The sequence below is a fragment of the Diabrotica undecimpunctata genome, chromosome 4, assembly GCF_040954645.1.
Source record: "Diabrotica undecimpunctata isolate CICGRU chromosome 4, icDiaUnde3, whole genome shotgun sequence".
NCBI classification, from domain to species: Eukaryota; Metazoa; Arthropoda; class Insecta; order Coleoptera; family Chrysomelidae; genus Diabrotica; species Diabrotica undecimpunctata.
The window spans coordinates 41,834,266-41,849,300 of NC_092806.1; the positions used below are offsets into that span (position 1 = coordinate 41,834,266).

General features: G+C 31.0%; 1 protein-coding gene across 1 annotated transcript in view; it reads right to left on the reverse strand.

Annotated features, from left to right (window-relative positions):
• Nucleotides 1-15,035, reverse strand: part of LOC140438625 (uncharacterized) — a gene marked incomplete at its 5' end in the record, with an annotated part of 257,371 nt that overhangs the window by 206,431 nt on the left and 35,905 nt on the right. The window lies entirely within an intron of this gene.

Genomic DNA, 15,035 nt, shown 5'->3' on the forward strand with positions numbered 1-15,035 from the left:
GCACATAAAATTAAGAACAACAACGTTTCACCTGTTATTACCATTACACACTGGGAGTTAGGCCAACTGCGTATTGTTGAAAATCAAGCCGGAGATAGGCGAGTTTCGACTGGTATTTTGTCGCGGCATTTTTGACATTTCGGTTGTTAGGCGTATTTAAGTCGACGCGGTTAATTTTTATGAACCCAACCAACCTAAAATGTTAATTTGAGCTAAAAGTGGAGTTAGGCCATTTGCATCTTAAGCCGACGTTATGCCAAAGAACTAGATACCTAGTTTAAGTAAATTTTAAAAACAGTAAACGTAAAATTCATTTATTATTAGAGAACAATGAATAAACAATAATTTGTATTTATCTATACAGAAATTATTTGCATACATAGAGGAAAAAAAAACTAATGCACATACTATGTGAATGTCCCCTCTACAATCAACGACGAAGTAACAACAAGATACAACAAGAACACTTCTATATTAATAATACTCTGAATTTCTTGAAAGACATTAATAAGTACCAGAATATTTAATAAACCAAATTGTAATGCAGTAATTGTACCTAATGTAATCCATTAATTTTTCGCTAATGGCCATTTGGTCATTAAAAACTTAGAATAAAAATAAGACACATCGATAATGCAAGAGAATTAAATAATTTAAAGATATTATTATTACAACACAATTATGTAAATTATTCTGTTCATCATATTAAAATCCAGAATTAGACAAATTTTATTGCGCCGATTAACAATAATTTGTTTATTTTCTATTAAATATAAATATATAATATTTTGACGAAAGCAGACGATTTTGAATCAAAATGTTTATTTTATCGAATTATAAGTCGGCCTGGCAGAGTTATTAATCGATAAAATAAACGAAAGAATGTTGTCAAAAACCTAAAAATTATTGAGTAGGACTTAATAATATACAAATTATATAATGATTTGTGATAAGAAATGACAGACTGTGAGTTTTACGTATACCAAATAAAATATACATTATCTGTACAATGGGAATATATTACAGATCTATCTTGACGTTTCACAATTTATAATAGTTGTTCCAATAGCATGTATGTCGAGCCTGGCCTTTGTTTTATCACTTTGAAGCTTCAAACTTTTATAAGAAAATTCGTAGATTTTTTTCCAATTTTTCTTACAAATTTTCGATGTATGTTAAGGATGAATGTTCTTCTTCGCAGGGAGGCAATCTTTCAAAGATAAGATCTTGATGAATCTTCATTTCTCTTTCGGTGATTAAATTCGATGGAGAATAACCAGTCTCTTTATGTTTGAAACTTCTATAGGCTAGCAGAAATAAAGGAGTTAAAGTATCCTGATGTTTTTTAATATTACCAACAAACATTGGTAATGGAAAGATGTTTTTTAATATTACCAACAAACATTGGAGAGGCGTAGTGTGAGTTTTCTTAATGTCGAATATTTTCGTTAATTCTTGCCATAACTCTGATTTAAAATTTCATCCTTGATCAGAATGTAACTCGAAAAGAACTCCATGACTTGATACGACATGTGTTCTGAATACTTTTGCTACTGTGGTCGCTACTTGGTTAAAAAGGAGTACAATTTCACAATGGATTATTTTGAAAAATAATCCATTGTTACCATTAAGTACTTCTTCCCTGCCTCTGTCATCAGACGTGGAACGAGAATATTCACTCCAAATAATTGAAAAGGCTCTCAGAAATGTTATTGTGGCATTTTATCACGACTTCTTGTTCTAAGTCCTGTTCTACCGTTACACAAATCGTATTTCTTACACCAATCTTCTACATCTCGTTGACAATTAGTATAGTAAAATCTGTCTTGAACTCTGACAAGTATTCTGTTGAGTCCAAAATGTAATCCAGCAAGGCTGCTATTAAGTTCTTAGAACACACTTTTAATGTGCAATTGTTGAACTGTACTTACTCCATCGGGTCTTCCTTTCGGTATAAAAACCATTGGAAATATGCAGTGATTACTATTGAGCCCACTACGCCTTCATAGTTTCACTATATTTGGTTATTTCCTGACAAATAGGTCTTACTGCATTTTTATGTCATGTGCGTATGTCATTATCTTTCTTTTAACTTTTTTTAAGGTTTTCCGAGGAAGTCTGATGATTATCGCCTTCCTCGGAAGAAGTGTTTTCGAAAAACAGTGGACTTCAATAGTGAATAGTTTCTAAGAACAATTTGTATAGGAAAAACATTTCGGGAATTTCGGTTATTAAGAAAGTATTAAATACTGTTTAAAATCTTACAAATAATTATACATGGTTAAAGTCCTTTTCCATCATATTGATAGCACATTATGTATGCAAATCCTCAACAGGTCAAAAAACCATAGGCGTCACCCTTGTTTTGAAATATATAAAAAAATTAATATTTTAAGATGCCGTCAACAATTAATTATCTTTTAAAAAATCTTCTGTAAAATAAGTGTCCACTAATCTCACTATATTTTTTTTGTGCATTGTTAATTATACACGGGTGATTAACGAGAGAATTCAATGTTTCACGAAATAAATTAATGTAAACAGTAATTTAAAGGTGATTATTGTTTTCTATACAAGTTATCGCCTGACACAAAAAGAATACCTTTTTTGAACGATTACCTGGAATTACTGGGCTTTACTAATGATAGTTTAAGTAGTTTTTATGCCACATTACAGCTTATGCCAATAATATAAATTAGAAATTGTTTGCATCTTCCATTTAGTTTGTAGATGTACATTGTTCATGTCTTACCTACCTACGTTTTTGGTGTCGATATTTTGTTATTTGCATTTAAAAATGACGTCGACAACAGGTTTTATCCCGGTTAAGTGTAGTTTTAAAGGTGCCTTCAGTCTAAGAGAGAAAAATATAATATTAAATGTACACGATGCACTCGTTCGTGAAATCGTTAACATGTGTTCAAATATGACAGGGGTTGGAGAAGCAACAATTTATAGATTCCTAAAAAAAAGAAAAGGAGGAACTGTTTCATCTCCCAAGAAGAGTGGAGGGAGTAAACCCTTGGAAATTGAAGAAATACATAAAAACATGATAAGACGCAGCGTCCACTCATTTTTTTTTAACAAATAATTTCCAACATTGGACAAAATCCAAACATTAATTTGAGAAAACGAAGAGTTACCAATCATAAGCAACAAGAAATTATGGGGACTATTGAGAGAGATGGGATTTCGTTGGCAAAAGAATAGAAGAAAATCCGTTTTAATTGAAAAAGATTACATTGTATGTTGGAGACGAGATTATCTAAGAACTATTAAAAAGTACCGAGAAGAAGGAAAAGCAATTTTTTATTTGGACGAGACTTGGCTAAATGAAGGTAATACTGTACCATATCTATGGGTTGATAGAAATGTGAAAAGTTCCCGTCAGGCATTCATCGAAGGTGTATCTACTGGAATAAACAATATTCCCTTTGGAAAAGGACGCAGACTCATAATAACCCATATTGGAAACGAATACGGTTTTGTCAATGGTGGATTATTAAGTTTTGCCTCAAAATCAACCAAAGATTACCACGAGGAAATGACTGCTGACGTTTTTGAAGAATATTTTGAGCAAATGTTGGATTTAATTTCAAAAAATTCTGTCATAGTCATGGATAATGCTAGTTACCATTCAAGACTAGCAGGAAAATTGCCAACAACGGCATGGAAAAAAGGAGAGATAATCGAATGGTTGAATAAACACGCAATTGAGTACAAGGACAATTCGACAAAAAAGGAATTATTACCTATTGTAAGGCAACATAAAGCAGCTTATAAAAAATATATAATTGATGAAATTAAACCGTTAAACCGTGATGTAATTATTTTACGTTTACCCTCATACCACTGTGATCTGAATCCGATAGAAAATATATGGTCTCAAGTAAAGGGTGAAGTCGGACGCAACAACAAAACTTTTAAATTAGAAGACTTACAACAATTAATAGAACATTCCTTATCAAAAGTAACTCCAGAAAATTGGAAAAATGCTGTTAGTCATGCTCACAAGGAAGAAAATAAAATGTGGAATTTGGATAATATGACTGATGCAATGCTGGAACCGGTAATAATTGGTAACCATTGGAGTTGAAGCTTACTTAGATTCTGAAGAAAGCAGTGAATCTGAAATGGAATTTGATTAAAATAATATTCATTTTTTTACAAATCGGCCCCTGTTACGGCCACAAATTATTTTATATATAACCAATAAAATAAACATCTTACATTTCTTGCAAATTCATTAGTACCTATTAATCTCCATCACTCCGACACTGGCAACTTTATTTAGGGATTAGTAACCCTCAAAACTATTGTATTCTATTCTGCTTCAACCTTTATACCTGGTGGTCATACTCAATTTAAAATTATTTTCCTATATGTAATTTCCTATATCCTGTAAACTTGTTGACAAATATCTATTTTTCATTGAGTCACCCGTATCAACAGTTTAGGGATTTGCATACATAATGTGCTATCAATATGATGGAAATGGACTATATGGACTTTATGTATCAAATAAAAATTTCAAATTAATGTTTGATAGACAATGGTTTGTATATTATTTTTCTTCGAAGGTTACCTATGAATTAGACGTTATCTTTTACAAATACGGATTTGTCTGTAGACACAAAAGAAAGATTAGTCGGTATTATCTTCTGTTAATTTAGGGAAAACCCTAAGTGGGTAACGATTGATTTCTTAAAATTTAAAAATAGGAAATTTTAAAGATAGGTAGAAAGAATCAATGTGTATGATTGGCGAGGAAGAACGAGGGTAAGAGAATAGGACAGTCGATTTGAAAATTGAATCAGGAGATTTCAAACACTGTATTTTTACCATCCACAACAAGAAGTCTAGTTTAAGAACAGTATGTCAAAAATAAGTATAAGTTGTTGTTTGTGAGTTAAGTTAATGATAGCAGAGTAGTTCAATCAATAATAAAGCGATAATAAATCAATGTCCGTCGGGAAACATCGCAAAGAGTAAATCAAAAAGGTCAGTCAAATTATTTATGAAATAAGCGTTGTATTTGTACCATATATGTATTTTAAACCCATATCATAAAGTAATTGAATAAAAAGAATTAAATTCACAAATTAGATAATTGGTATATAATAAAATTTTGTTTGATTTTTTAAGATATTTAATTAGAAAAATTTTTACAGTAAATTAAATAACTTCGTTTAAAAGGGAGATAACAAAATTAAGTTTTCTTTTGTTCTAAGGAATAGATAATAAATTGTACACGATCTTTATTTTTTTTTATTTCTATATTGTATTAAATAAAATAAACGGTGGTTTTTATAGTTTATTTTTATGAACGAGAGAGTAATTAGCATAATTTTAACTGGTAGTTCCGACCACTCCATGGGCGTGCTCAAGATTAATTGAAAAATTATTTTGAATAATTGTAAAAAATAAATGAATTATTTCAGTGTTATAAAGTGTTATGTGTATGTAAACAAAAGTGACCTCTTTTATCACACACTATATTAGAACTGACTGGCCTACATTAAAAAGGGTTTTAAAAAATTCACATTATTTTTAATTTTTAAAAATTACAAAAGAGAAAAAGAATTCTTAAAACCGTCTAAGGTATGTTAAATAGATGAATAAAAATATTAATATAAAACTTACAGCTACTTGTTACAAATCCAAATCAGATTCAGAAGATGAACTTTCAGAACCAAGATTTATAATAACTGGCTCGATCATTTTATCAGTAATATTGTCCAGCTTCCACATTTTTTCCTCTTCTTTAATAGTGTGATTTACTGCCTTTTCCCAGTTTTCAGGTTTTACATTATTTACGGCCTCCAAAAACAACTGTTTAACATCATGAATTTTAAAAGTGGTATTTTTTCTTGAAACTTCACTCTTTATCTGTGCCCATACCAGTTCAATAGGGTTTAATTCACAATGATATGGTGGGGATCTAAGTACTGTCATTCCACGATTTTTGGCAATTTCATCAATTTCGTATTTTTTAAATTTTTCTTTATGAAGGGCACACAACGAATAAAGTTCCTTTTTTATAGATCCGGGATGGTACGTAATATTTTTTGAACTCAGCCAATTCTGCAAGTCTTTTTTTAACCACTTGGTTGTGGGCAATCCTTCTATAAGTCTGGAGTGATAACTTGCATTATCCATTACTATTACACAGTTCTTAGGAAGAAGATCTATCATTTGTTCAAACCATTCTTGAAAGACATCAGCGTTCATGTCTTCATGGTAGTCACCGGTACGAGTTGATTCAAAAGTTAATAAACCACCTTCAACAAAACCGTCTGAACTGCCAATGTGTACTATTATCAGCCTGCGTCCCTTTCCTGATGGTGGGTTTAAACCAGTAGATAAGTTATTTACAAAAGCGTGCCTTTGACTTGTAACAGTTTCATCCTGCCAAAATTTATTTGGTGTATGACCCTCGTTGATCCATGTTTCATCAAGATAAAATATTTTTCTTTTTTGGTTTCTCATTTCCTTTATGGTTCTTAGAAAATGTCTTCTCCATATGACAATATCGCTTCTTTCTAATAAAATAGACTTTCTGGGATTCTTTTTCCAGCGGAAGTCTATTTCTTTTAAAAGTTTCCATAACGTACTTCGACTCATTTCTGGGTAATCCTTATCATCTCAAACTGAGACAAGAACTTTATCCAATGTTGGAAATTCTTGTCTAAAGAAGAATTCATGCACTTTCCGTCGAAGTCCTTCTTTAAAATGATATTCTATTTGAAATTTTGGTTTCCATGGAGCATTACGTGGCATTTGAAAACTACCACATTTCTCTTCTTTAATAACTCTGTAAATCGTAGATTTCCCAACACCAAGTGTACTGCTAACTAAACTCAACGGTCTCATCAACACTTTCACATAAACGTTTGTCTGTAAATGATTTAAAACAATTAAATATTAATGTTTTTTCATTAACTGTTAGAGGACCAATTTTTCGGCGTTTACACGGCACTTCCAAATTTTCCATAACACTAGTATACACAATAAACTGCACCTTGCACCTGAAGTACCTACTTTTAGTGAACTGTTAAGAATTTTGAATACGCCACTTGGACCTTCCTATATACAAAATGGAAAAACCCACTATCACATTTTCTGTGGAATAAGTTTAGAAGGTAATTATCTAGTCAATTACTGTCGTAGATTCCTGGAATTAAAGAATTAAATGTTTGATTGTTGAAACCCTTACTTCGTGGAATGCACTCATTTCAGATAAAATAAAACGTTTTATTTTATCTAAAGAATTAAACTTTATTTTGCAAATTGTCAAAGAATTAAACTTAACTTTATTTTGCAAATAGATAAAATAAAACGTTTTATTTTATCTAAAGAATTAAACTTTATTTTGCAAATAGGTAGGTACTTATTAAACTTTTATTGGTTATATATAACCAATAAAATAAACATCTTACATTTCTTGCAAATTCATTAGTACCTGTTAACCTCCATCACTCCGACACTGGCAACCTTATTTAGGGATTAGTAACCCTCACAACTATTGTATTCTATTCTGCTCCAACCTTTATACCTGGTGGTCATACTCAATTTAAAATTGTTTTCCTATATACTTCTGTAAACTTGTTGACAAATATCTGTTTTTCATTGAGTCACCCGTATGAACAGTTTAGGGATTTGCATACATAATTTATTTTTTTATTACTCTCTCATACATAAGAATACACTATAAAAAAGGTCATAAATTGTGTATATAATATATGTGTTTATATATATATATATATATATATATATATATATATATATATATATATATATATATATATATATATATATATATATATATATATATATATATATATATATATAAATTCACTTAGTGAACTGCAGATTCTATATCTGAGTAAATTTTAAAATTTCTTTGAGCTGTTCACTGATAAAATAGATTAATTAAAATATTTTTTATGTTAAAAATTAGTTTCATGGAGACAATTGAATAAATAATGATTTAAAAATTTTTACACTAATTTGTATTGTACGAAATTATAGGACTTATTAACATAGAAATGAAGACGAAAGCAAAAAACTGAATAGCTAATCAATCAGTGAGAAAATGACAGAATACAGAGCAAAATAGAAATACACGTAAAAAGAATGGATATAAATCTACTAATATTAAAATTGTTGTAAAAAATTTATACTAATAGGAATTGAATGACAAAAAAATTAGAAGTAATTTTTAAATTAATATTCCTAATAATTTAACACTATTTCTTGAGATATACTTCCAATCGGACCTAAAAATCAAATTCTGGTTTTTCTCTTCATTTAGTTTCAGCCCATTATGTAAAAACCAGTTTTTTGCTTTCTGGGTACCACCATCTTTCTTAATTTTTATATTATGCTGATTAATATCAGTATTAATGAGGATACAACTCTCAACAGATGAGATACAACGTGGCAGATGCCAAGCAAACACATTTTATAGGAAAAATAAAATAAAATAAATCGTTTAGATAAATAAGAAACAAAGTGTGTCCTAATATTGAATCTTAAGGAACTCCATATTCGACAATGTTAAACTCAGAATAGCTGCTATTAAGAAAAACTGCCTGTTTTCTATTTGTTAAGTATGGTCTAAATAGATTAACAGTGTTTATGTATTTTTTCCAACAGTAATTCATGCGAAACACAGTCAAAAGCTTTGGATAAGTCACACAATGTAAAAGACACAAAATGACCTTCTTCCAAGCCATCAACTATATCTCTCACAATTTTCTGTATAGCTAGTGTAGTGCTACACTTTTTTCTAAAGCCATATTGATTAAAGTGAAGTATTTTGTGTTTTTTTAGATATTCTATCAAAACATTTAAAATACTCTCAAAAATTTTGCCGAAAATGGAAACGATTGAGATGGGACGATAATTTTCAATTTCATCTAAAACTCATGGCTACATTTTTATTTGTGGAATTAAAAGAACTTCTAATATGTTTAGCAACTGAAGTAAAGTAATTATTCAAATCATTTGATGTAATCACGCTTTCACAGACTTTTTATTTTGAAATTTGTTTCTGTGATAATTCATAACTTTGAAAAGAAGAGAAAAGAGAATTGCTGATTTCTCGCATTACTATTACTTCATCATCAAACACAGAAATTAGAGCTTTACTATGAGTTTGTGATTTTTTTATTGGAAAATTTATTTGAGGTAACTTTACATACATTTCGGTAATAAATTAAGCTAATTCTGTTTTGGGAGAAACGACTTTGGGACAAACGTCAACGTTATTTAACGACTGTTTTAACATCAGGATGCCATTACTTATTGTATGTCTTTTTTATGAATTAGGACTATGATTTTTTTTCAGATTTTGTTTGTAAGTAGAGAAATTTAGGAAGATGATCAGAAATACAAGAGAGAAAACCAACTATCTCACTGCTCCTGTTTGTTAAGATGTTATCTAAACAAGTTGCTAATCTAGTTGTGATTCTAGTAATTTTGTTAGTATTTATGGTTAAGCCAAAAGTAGAAATGATATCACGAAAACTATTTAGTTTATTAGAAGCTTTTTTGAAATCAATATTGAAATCTCCAATTATTATTATTTCTAAAAAATTAGCAGAGCAAAACACCAATAACTTTTCAAATAGGTCTATATATTATAGGAAACTTTAAAATTCCCATTTTCGTTTCTATTCACTGTTACTAAAATAGTTTAAATATCTATAATTTCTAATGCATAAAATTCACCCTCATATTTATATGATAATATATCATTTAAGCAAACTGGTCGTGTAGAAATTTTATTATCGCTAAAAATTACAACACTCCCTTGTCTCCTTACCTTCCAACAATAAAAAGTTGACAAAAAATAACCATCAAGGTTTAATGTTGTTAATTCGTTTTCTCTAAGACAGTGTTCAGGGAAACATAATATATTTTATCTTTTATTTCTCAAAAAAATATTAAGCTGATCTATTTTGTTTAATAAACTTTGTGTATTTGTATGCAAAATATTACCTGGACTAATCTGGTCAGAGTTGGCTAAAGATTTTTTTTTAATATAAAATGGTACATAGTTATTCAAAATACCACTTTCACTTATGTCTTTTCGGTAAATGTATCTGGTTTGCCTGGAAGATGTATCAACGGAATGTTTTCTGCGAAAAAAATATTCACTCAGCTTGATGCCCTTCGGCCTCGTCTGTGGTTGAAAAAGAATATCCTTCAATTCTGCATCTCCCGTATCAACATCCATCCTCACTAAAGGACTAGCCTATCAAACTCTCTGAAATCTAGCAAATTCTAAGATAGATTTGAACAGTGGTTAAAGTTTACAATTACCCAAATATTTTGCCGTATTTGAATATGGAATTTGATTATTTATATTTATTGGAATATTTATTTTGAACGTTTTTGTTAGTAAAGTTTACATAATATATGAAGTTTGTTTCGTCACTTGCTTGTCCAGTCATATTAGTCCAGGGTAATAAGGATTTTCTCGTGACAATCAATAATCCAGGTAGCTGACAACTTTTTTAGTTATTGTAGACATATAAGAACAAAACTTACCTGTTTCCTGTCTAAAGTTCCGAGCCGTTTTTTAATGATTAACAATTTAATGCAAAAAAACGCGATTTTTTTCGATTTTTTGCACTCCATTAGAAAGCCAAATGCTTGAAATAAAATTACAAAATTTTATTTTTTAGAATATTGACAAAGCTTCAAAATGCCGACTTTTGTAAGTTAAAAAGTCAATTTGTTGCTTTGCAAACTGCAAAATAAGTGACAATTGATATTTGTTAAAAACTTTTAGTAAACTTAAACTTTAAACTTTTGAGTTCCAGCCAAGGTTGGATATTGGGGTACTTAACAAACCCTCAAAATTTGAAACCGATGTATTAATTAGTTTAAAAGTTCAAAGCACATGGAGTTTTCTCCTTCAATTTTAACGCAAGAGCTCAGGTCTTGCATTGTTAGTTGGGTCAACTTAACTAACGTCGGTGGGATCCCAACGAAAGTCTATCATTGAATTATATAATGCAGTTCTTTTAACACTGTCATAGGCTGTCATAGCGTGTATCTATGTTATATTCTAGTGACTTTTCTAGAATCTGCCCATGTACTTGAATTTGATGTGTAGTTGACTTTCCAGCAGTAAATCCTCATTGATATTGACCAACAATATCCTTTGTAAAATGTTTAAGTCTTTTAAACAATACATTGCCGAAGATGTTATACGCAGATGCTAACAGAGTAATGCCTCTATAGTTCTTACAATCCAGTTGATCGCCATTTTTATGCAACGCATATTATTTCATTTAGCCACTTTTCTGGTACCAATCCATTCTGCCATATAGGTACTATTAATTTAAGGACTACTGCAAAAAGTTGATCACCACCTTTTCATACATTTCCCAACAGATTTAATAGATTCCTGTGGCTTTATTGTCTTTGAGTTTTAGGACGGCATTTGACACTTCTATTATTGTTGGGTCTTCACTGTGTAGTTGACAATGTAGATTTTGTTGATTGTCTATGTTGTAAACTCCTTCAATATCGTGTATATAATGTATTATATAAATAAAAAGAGAAATCAAACGATTTCTACTTAGCGAAACCGAATTCAAATCTTAACCACTGTGTTTCCTAAAATTTGCGAAACAAACAGCTGGATAAATTACTCGGCAAGGGAATCTAAAATTGCATTCCACAAGCCGTTCATCCTGGTCAAAATTCGTAGTGAATTCAGTTTCTGGTACTTCAAACGAAGTAAATAACAAAACAGAATGACGGTATTGGATTTTTGTTTTGACACAGTGCAGCAACAACCGCTGATACGTATTTCGACCTTTTTAGGTCTCTTCAGAACGGTATAGTCACTGCTCTAGCATTTTTAATAGAAAAGTTATAAATTCTTAAACCTTGGTACATAGATTCATGTTAGTGTCCGTCATGTCTTCTTAGTTTTTTTCTGGTTTTTCCTTTTTTATATAGAAAAGACTTACACTCTTTCAACTTAGTACAAAGATAAGATTCTAGTAGAATCATCTAGAAGTACTAGATTCAACCTGTAGCAAAAATATGCCTTATTGAATTTACGTCCTTTTGTTTTTGTTCGTTTTGTTTTTGTCTTTTTTTTTAATTAAAGATTTTGTGAAGATATCCGACTAGACTTGTTTGTGCAAACAATTTTCTACTTTATTTGCATTCAGAGTAAAGCAGTTTGGTATTAGTAAATACAAACAACAAATACTGCAGTTGCGGCAATTACTTGTCTCGCCGTTAGTAATTATTCATCGAGCATACACAAATTCAACAATGGTCGTTAGTAATCATCGGCAGGACATGAAATATTAAAGCTTCAATTTAATAATCACCTCATTATTTAAGAAGGTTTTAGATATTTCATTATAATTCAGTTATGTTTAAACTCATTGTATCAGTCCTTCATTTTCTGTTAATAATCCATTATTCTGTAAGTTCATAATATATACAGAAACACTATTTATTTTCGGTTTCTATATTTATTTTTTGTTTTCCTTTCATTATCTAATAAGATATGTCACCGTCGATATATTTTTTTAATTAGAATGGTATATTTTTTTAGCAATTACAAGTCCTGATCTAACATTTAAACTTACATCCTACGAGTGTATAGGATATAACAGACCAGTATGTACTCAATATGGTTTTATAGTTTTATACTTATAAACCGATATGATAACGGGTGTTTTTTTGACATTGACATGAAGTTGACTTTATTCGAAAGATAATCTTTTGGTATTAGAACTTATCTAATTTTCGATCACTTTTTCCAATATTTGTCATAGCATATCGGCAATAACGCGGTGAATGTTGTCCTTTAAATGGTCAATCGTCTAGTAGTGTTAAATCGCACGATTTTGGAAGCCAATTCATGGTCCGAAACGTGAAAATATGTGGTTACCAAACGTTTCCTTCAACAAATCAATTGTTGCACGAGCTGTGTAACATGTTGCGCTTATTGAAACGACAGCTCCTGCATATTATGGTTGTTTAATTAGGGAATAAAAAGGCAGTAATCAATTTCTATAGTAGTCAGCATTGACTGTAACGTTCTGGCCAACATTGTTTTTGAAGAAGTACGGTCCAATGATGTAAAAAGACCATAAAACACACCAAACAGTCAGTTTTTCTGAATGTAATGATTTCTCAACTTACATTTGAAGATTATCTTAACTCCAAATAGGGCAGTTTTGTTTGTTGACCTAGCTATTTAACCAAAAGCGAGCTTCATCGCTAAACAAAATTCGCTTATGAAAATCGGAATTAACTGCAATCTCGTTTTGGGCCCGCTCACCAAATCTACTTGCTAGGTGATGATGTACCTTCAATTCTTGTATGAGGTGGATTTTGTAAGCACGCAAAATAAGAACTTTCCAAAATATTCCACAAAGTCGATGAGCACGTATCCAACCGCTGTCCACGATGGCAGATAGACTGATTCGGGTCTTTCTGAATGTTACGCTCTACAACAGCAACAACTTTTTCTGTATCCACTGTATGACGTGTCTGTGGATGCACGTTATCATTTAGAACTGCTTGCTCTGATGGACTATCATGTGGACCATAAAATGGACGTAGTGCGCGATACGTATTTCGAACAGAACCACAATTTTCAAAGTACATTTGTATAATTTGGAAGCGTTATTCAGGCGTCAAGTCTATTCATGCTAAAATTCCAAAATAAACTTAACATAAACCACTTGAGAGCTGTCAAAATGGTTAACAGTTAAAAAAGTGGTACCAACTTACATTTCTATACCTCTAAAAAAACAGACTTTATTAATGGCATATCAGAGGTAATTAAGAACTTAGTATATACAAGGCGAGGTATTAGTGCAAGGAAGTCAAATTACTCATTTGTTGTAAGGGACACAAAATAAAATTATTTCGGTACAAGTTGAAACAGATATGTGCATTTGACCATATTGACAGGATGGAACAAACTTAAATTTTTTTAGTTGTATATTTTTACCTGTATATTTTTACATTTTTGTACTAATGTGTTCTGTTTGCAGGCCGAGGGCCTGCGTAGCGCAAGCGGTAGGATGCTTGCCTCGCATGCCGGTGGTCCGGAGTTCGAATCCTACCGCCGGCAAGAACAACTAGACATTTTTAAAAATGTCTATAGGCCCCAGGTCGACTCAGCCTGAATAAAATGAGTACCTTGGGTAAAACCAGGGGTAATAATAGGCGGTTGAAGCGTAGCACTGGCCATGTTACCTTCCTTGTATACCGTAGGCCCTAGATATAGCAGACTACCCTGCTATACTCCCAAAGCCGCGAGCGGTATAAAACGGGAGACTATTATTATATGTACTGTTCTTGATGTTCCCTTTTTTTAAATACAATGTTTTGTAATGGTATACGAGGTAATTTAAATGATAATTATGTTTTTCACATGTTCATCATCAAAGGTCCTGCATATAATCTTTATATTATCAAGATCTATTAGACTAGACAAGAGAGTAAAATATTAGAGCTCTTTTTTATTTTATAATAACCTGGTATACAATCGTGTACATTAAGAAAACTTTGCAATATTTTTAAAATTTGATGATTCGCGTTACTTTTCAATTAATCGCTGTCCTATATTTGAAAAACTATACTTTTTGTGTATTAAAAAACTGTTATTATCATTCTCAGAACTCTTAATAAATGGCCCCTCGCTAAATCAAACAAATTTTACAGTACTTTTTACGACTGTTATACTGCTATTAATCACGAAAAAACAATAATAAAGGTAACAGTCCTTAATAAAATGACCAAAATGTGGAGCACCTCTTATAAGGGCCGCTTTCGGTGGTCGATGGAAGTGGCATGTCTTGATTTAGCTGCTCTGTTTCAAGGAAAATCTAGGCCAAGCGACCTAATATGAATATAAGTATCGTATGGAGAGTGATATAACCTCTTTAGAGGGGGAAAGTCCAGGGACGTTTTTCGTGTTTGTAAAAATAAAGTTACGTGTAAAAAATTGTTGTAAGGTCGTGCGTTATTAGCAAACA